This window comes from Sarcophilus harrisii, chromosome 2, assembly GCF_902635505.1.
Source record: "Sarcophilus harrisii chromosome 2, mSarHar1.11, whole genome shotgun sequence".
In the NCBI taxonomy this organism is placed as follows: Eukaryota; Metazoa; Chordata; class Mammalia; order Dasyuromorphia; family Dasyuridae; genus Sarcophilus; species Sarcophilus harrisii.
Window position 1 is genome coordinate 187,176,095 of NC_045427.1, and position 7,406 is coordinate 187,183,500.

A 7,406-nucleotide genomic window follows, 5' to 3' on the forward strand; every position below is an offset into this window, starting at 1 on the left:
ACCCAGGGACGCTGCAAAGGACCTTATGAATACTATCTGATTTGATCCTCACAATAATTGCATGAGAGAGATGCTATTATTATCCCCAACTTACAGTTGAGGAAATAGAGTTAAGTAACTTGCCTGATATTATGCAATTAATGAATGTATGAATCTGTATTTGAATTCAGATTCTTTTGACTCCAGGTGCTATCTTGTACCACTTTCTTCACTAAACCACATAGCTGCCACTGAACTTCTCCTTAATAATAAACCAGTTCTTAAGTAGAATAGGAAGCTAGATGGTACAATAGATAGAATGTTGTAAATGAAGTCAGGGTGACTATCATTTAAATTTTATATATATATATATATATATATATAATTTAAATGATAGTATATATGATATATGATATATATATATATATATATATATATATATGTATACTTCTATACATTGTTAATTCTAATTGCTTCCCTTAGTGGATTATTTCCTATTTAACCAGCACATAGCTTGTTGGTACAGAAAATAATTGTTTATATGCTGTCTCCATAATTAGGCTGCAAATTTTTAAGGGCAGAGACTGTTTTTTACCCTTTAAAAAAATTCTTACTCCTTAATGCATTGTCTTGCATATAGCAGACCCTTAACCAGTTTATTTGAGTGATGGGATTTCTCTTTGCTTCAGGAATCTCCATTCTCTTTTTTTCTGATAAATTTATTTATTTTTAATACACATTACTTTATGAATCATGTTGGGAAAGAAAAATCAGAACAAAAAGGAAAAAAAAATGAGAGATTAAAAAAACAGAAAAAAAGCGAAAATAGCATGTATTGATTTATATTCAGTGTCCTTAGTTCTTATTTTTGTATGTAGAAGGAATTTTCTATAAAAAGTCTATTGGATTGCTTTGGATCACTGAACCACTGAGAAGAACCAAACCTTTCATAGTTGATCATCACATATCCTTGCTGTTATTGTTTACAATGTAGTCTTGGTTCTGCTTGTTTTGTTTAGCATCTGTTCTTTCTTTCCAGGCTTTTCTGAAATTGGCATGCTTAGCCATTGTCCAAATCATAAATAGTCAAAGTATATGAAGACACAATTTTTAGATAAAGAAATTGAAACCATTTCTCATCATATGAAAAAGTGCTCAAAATCATTATTGATGCAAATTAAATACAAATTAAAATGCAAAGAGAATGCTCTTGGATAGGGCGAGCAAATATAATAAAGATGACAATATTACCTAAACTAATCTATTTATTTAGCGCTATACCAATCAGACTCCCAAAAAACTATTTTAATGACCTAGAAAAAATAACAACAAAGTTCATATGGAAAAACAAAAGGTCAAGAATTTCAAGGGAATTAATGAAAAAAAAATCAAATGATGGTGGCTTAGCTGTACCAGATCTAAAATTATATTATAGAGCAGCAGTTACCAAAACTATTTGGTATTGGCTAAGGAATAGATTAGTTGATCAGTGGAATAGATTAGGTTCAAGGGATAAAACAGTCAACAAATATAGCAACCTAGTCTTTGACAAACCCAAAGATCCCAGCTTTTGGGATAAGAACTTACTGTTTGATAAAAATTGCTGGGAAAATTGGAAACTAATATGGCAGAAACTAGGCATTGATCCATACTTAACGCCGTACACCAAGATAAGGTCAAAATGGGTTCATGACCTAGGCATAAAGAATGAAATTATTAATAAATTAGAGGAACATAGGATAGTTTACCTCTCAGACCTGTGGAAGGGGAAGGTCTTTATGACCAAAGCAGAACTAGAGATCATTACTGATCACAAAATAGAAAATTTCGATTATACCAAACTGAAAAGTTTTTGTACAAACAAAACTAATGCAGACAAGATTAGAAGGGAAGCAATAAACTGGGAAAATATTTTTACAGTCAAAGGTTCTGATAAAGGCCTCATTTCCAAAATATATAGAGAATTAACTCTAATTTATAAAAAATCAAGCCATTCTCCAATTGAAAAATGGTCAAAGGATATGAACAGACAATTCTCAGATGAAGAAATTGAAACTATTTCTAGTCATATGAAAAGATGCTCCAAGTCATTATTAATCAGAGAAATGCAAATTAAGACAACTCTAAGATACCACTACACACCTGTCAGATTGGCTAAGATGACAGGAAAAAATAATGATGATTGTTGGAGGGGATGCGGGAAAACTGGGACATTGATGCATTGTTGGTGGAGTTGTGAACGAATCCAACCATTTTGGAGAGTAGTTTGGAACTATGCTCAAAAAGTTATCAAACTGTGCATACCCTTTGATCCAGCAGTGTTACTACTGGGATTATATCCCAAAGAGATTATAAAGAAGGGAAAGGGACCTGTATGTGCACGAATGTTTGTGGCAGCCCTTTTTGTAGTGGCTAGAAACTGGAAACTGAATGGATGTCCATCAGTTGGAGAATGGCTGAATAAATTGTGGTATATGAAAATTATGGAATATTACTGTTCTGTAAGAAATGACCAACAGGATGATTTCAGAAAGGCCTGGAGAGACTTACACGAACTGATGCTGAGTGAAATGAGCAGGACCAGGAGATCATTATATACTTCAACAACAATACTAGATGATGACCAGTTCCTGATGGATCAGTCCATCCTCAGCAACGAGATCAACCAAATCATTTCTAATGGAGCAGTAATGAACTGAACTAGCTATACCCAGAAAAAGAACTCTGGGAGATGACTAAAAACCATTACATTGAATTCCCAATCCCTATATTTATGCACACCTGCATTTTTGATTTCCTTCACAAGCTAATTGTACAATAATTCAGAGTCTGATTCTTTTTGTACAGCAAAATAATGTTTTGGTCATGTATACTTATTATGTGTCTAAGTTATATTTTAATATATTTAACATCTACTGGTCATCCTGCCATTTAGGGGAGGGGGTGGGGGGGGTAAGAGGTGAAAAATTGGAACAAGAGGTTTGACAATTGTTAATGCTGTAAAGTTACCCATGTATATATCCTGTAAATAAAAGGCTATTAAATAAAAAAAAATGCAAAGAGAAATGCAAATTAAAATAACTGAAGTACCATTACACACCTCTCAGATTGGCTAAAATCACAGGAAAAGATAATGACAAATATTAGAGGAGATGTGGGAAAACTGGGGCACTAATACATTGTCGGTGGAATTGTGAACTGATCCAACCATTCTGGAGAGCAATTTGGAACTATGCTCAAAAAGTTGTCAAACTGTGCATACCCTTTGACCCAGCAATGTCTTTACTGAGCCTATATCCCAAAGAATTATAATAGAGTAAGAGACCCACGTGAACAAAAAAGTTTTGTAGCAGTCCTTTTTGTATTGGCAAGAAACTGAAAACTGAGTGGCTGCCCATCAGTTGGGGAATGGCTGAATAAGTTATAGTATAGGAAAGTTATGGAATATTATTGTTCTGTGAGAAAAGATCAGCTGGATGAATTCAGAGAAGCCTGGAGAGACTTATATGAACTGATGTTAAGTGAAGTAAATAGAAGCAGGAGATAATTGTACATGACAAGAGCAAGATTCTATGATGATCAAATCAGATGGACATGGCTCTTTTCAACAATGAGATGATTCCGATCAGTTCCAATAGTCTTGTGATGAAAAGACCCATCTGCACCCAGAGAGAGATCTGTGGGAACTGAGTGTGGATCACAACATAATATTTTCAAACTTTTTGTTGTTGTTTGATGGCATTTTTTTCTTTCCCATTTTTTTTCTTTTTGAACTGATTTTTCTTGTGCAGCAGCATAATTGTGGGAAAATGTAAAGAAGAATTGCACATGTTTAACATATATTGGACTACTTGTTATCTAGGGGAAGGGATGATGGGAAGTAAGGGAAAAATTTAATAAGGTTTTGCAAGAGTAAATGTTAAAAATTATGCATGTTTTGAAAATAAAAAGCTTCAGTGATTAAAAAAATTAAAATAGAAGAGATGCGTATCTCTGTATCATTGTTGCTGTATTTCATAACATTTATCATTATCTTTTCCTGACATTTTAGCCAATTTTTCATATAATTATAGATAGCTTTACCTTTTTCATGTGAAATTTGTCTGTTCATATCCTTTGACCATTTATCAATTGGTCAATGACTTGTATTTATAAATTTGACACAGCTTTTTATAAATTTTAGAAATGAAACATTTATTAGATTTTTACCCCAGCTTTGCATTTCCCTTTTTAATCTTGTTTCTGATGGTTTTGTTTGTGCAAAAAATTTTAATTTAATGTAATCAGTTGTATATTTAGCCTTTCATAATGTTTTCTTTTTTGGTGATACATTTTCTCCAAAGATCTGATAAGTAAATTATCCCTTTCTCTTCTAATTTGTTTATGGCATCATCCTTTATGACCAAATCAAGTATCCATTTTTGACCTCATTTTCTTATGAGGGGGGGTGAGATGTAATTCTATGCTACTGAGATTCTGACATTATTTTCCAGTTCCCAGAAACTTTTGTCAAATAGTAGAGTTAAAGACTCCAAACAGACTTGAGTTTGGGGGTTTATCAAATTATTGATTATTATTCATCTTGATTATTTTGTTGTGATATATCTAATTGATTCCATTGATCCAACACTCTATTTTTTAGCCAGTAGCAAATGGATTTGATGACTGTTGCTTTAAATATAGGTTTAGGTTTGGTCCTGTTAAGCCAACATCCTTTGTATTTTTTTTTCCATTAATTCCCTTGATATTCTTGACCTTTTGTTCTTCCAGATGAATTTGGTTATGATTTTTTCTAGTTCTATAAAATAAGTTTTGGGCATTTTGATTGGTATGGCATTGAAAAAGTAGATTATTTTAGACAGAATTATCCTTTTTATTATATTAGCTCACCTTACCCATGAGCAATTGATGTTTTTCCAATTTTTCCAATATTTAGATCAACTTTATTTGTGTAAGAAGTGTTTCGTAATTGTGTTTATATAGTTCCTAGGTTTGTCTTGGCAGGTAGTCCCCCAAGTACTTTATTTTTTCTACAATAATTATAAACGGAACTTCTCTTTCTATTTCTTGCTGAAGGGCTTTGTCAGTAATATATAGAAATGCTATTGGTTTGTGTGGGTGTATTTTATATCCTGTAACTTTACTGAAGCTGTTTATTTTTTCCAGGAGGATTTTGGATGATTTTCTAGCATTCTCTATATATATCATCCTATCATCTGTAAAGTGATAATTTTTTTTCTTATTACCTATTCTAATTCCTTTTTCTTTTCTTGCTAAAGCCAACATTTATAGTACAATATTGAATAAAATGGTGATAATGGGCATCTTTGGTTCACGTCTGAACTTCATGAGAATGCATCCAACTTTTCTCCACTAAAAACAAAACTTGCTGTTTTTGTGAGATAAATATTGCTTATTATTTTAGGGAAAGCCCCCTTAATTGCTATGCTATATAGTGTTTTTAATAGGAATTATTGCTGTATTTTATCAAAAGCTGTATTTTATCGATTGATTCTATTGAAATTATCATATGATTTCTGTTGGTTTGTTATTAATATGATTTATGATGATAAAAGTTTTCCTGATATTAAAACAGCTCTGCATTACTGGTATAAATCCCAGTTGGTCATAGTGTATTATTCTATTGATAAGATGCTGTGATGTCTTTTCTAATATTTTTAAAAATATATTAAAATATAAATTAGATACACAATAAGAATACATAACCAAACCGTCATTTTGCTGTACACAAAGAATCAGACTCTGAAATATTATACAATTAGCTTGTGAAGGAAATAAAAAATACAGGTGGGCAAAAATATAATGATTGGGAAATCATTGTAATGGTTTTTAGTCATCTCCCAGAGTTCTTCACCTGGGCATAACTGGTTCAATTCATTACTGATCCATTGGAAATGATTTGGTTGATCTCATTGCTGAGGATGGCAAGGTCCATCAGAACTGGTCATCATATAGTATTGTTGTTGAAGTATATAACGATTGCTTGGCCCAGCTCGTTTCACTCAGCATCAGTTCGTGTAAGTCTCTCCAGGCTTTTCTGAAATCATCCTGTTGGTGATTTCTTACAGAACAATAATATTCCATAATATTCATATACCACAATTTATTCAACTGTTCTCCAACTGATGGGCATCCACGCAGTTTCCAGTTTCTAGCCACTACAAAGAGGGCTGCCACAAGCATCCGTGCACATACAGGTCCCTTTCCCTTCTTTATGATCTCTTTGGGATATAAGCTCAGTAGTAACACTGCTGGATCAAAGGGTATGCACAGTTTGATAACTTTTTGAGCATAGTTCCAAATTGCTTTCCAGAATGGTTGGATATATTCACAGTTCCACCAACAATGTATCAGTGTCCCTGTTTTCCCACATCCCCTTCACATTCCACATTATCTTTCCCTGTCATCTTAGCCAATCTGACAGGTGTGTAGTGGTATCTCAGAGTTGTTTTAATTTGCATTTCTCTAATTAATAATGACTTGGAGCATCTTTTCATATGGTTAGAAATAGTTTCAATTTCTTCATCTGAGAATTGTCTGTTCATATCCTTTGACCATTTATCAATTGGAGAATGGCTTGATTTTTAATAAATTAGAGTCAATTCTCTATATATTTTGGAAATGAGGCCTTTATCAGAACCTTTGACTGTAAAAATGTTTTCCCAGTTTATTGCTTCCCTTCTAATCGTGTCTGCATTAGTTTTGTTTGTACAAAAACTTTTCAGTTTGATATAGTCGAAATTTTCTATTTTGTGATTAGTAATGATCTCTAGTTCTTCTTTGGTCATAAAATCCTTCCCCTTCCACAGGTCTGAGAGTTTAACTATCCTGGGTTTCTCTAATTTATTTAAAATCTCATTCTTTATGCCTAGGTCATGAACCCATTTTGACCTTATCTTGGTGTATGGTGTTAAGTGTGGATCAGTGCCTAGTTTCTGCCATATTAGTTTCCAATTTTACCAGCAATTTTTGTCAAACAGTAAGTTCTTATCCCAAAAGGTGGGGTCTTTGTGTTTGTCAAACACTAGGTTGCTGTACTTGTTGACTGTTTTGTTCCTTGAACCTAACCTATTCCACTGATCAACTAATGTATTCCTTAGACAATATCAAATGGTTTTGGTAACTGCTGCTCTATAATATAAATTTAGATATGGCATAGCTAAGCCACCTTCATTTGATTTTTTTTTTTCATTAATTTCCTTGAAATTCTTGACCTTTTGTTTTTCCGTATGAATTCTATTGTTATTTTTTCTAGGTCATTAAAATAGTTTTTTGGGAGTCTGATTGGTATAGCACTTAACAAATTGATTATTTTAGGTAGTATTGTCATCTTTATTATATTTGCTCACCCTGTCTAAGACCATTTAATATTTTTCCAATTGGTTAGATCAGACTTAATTTGTGTG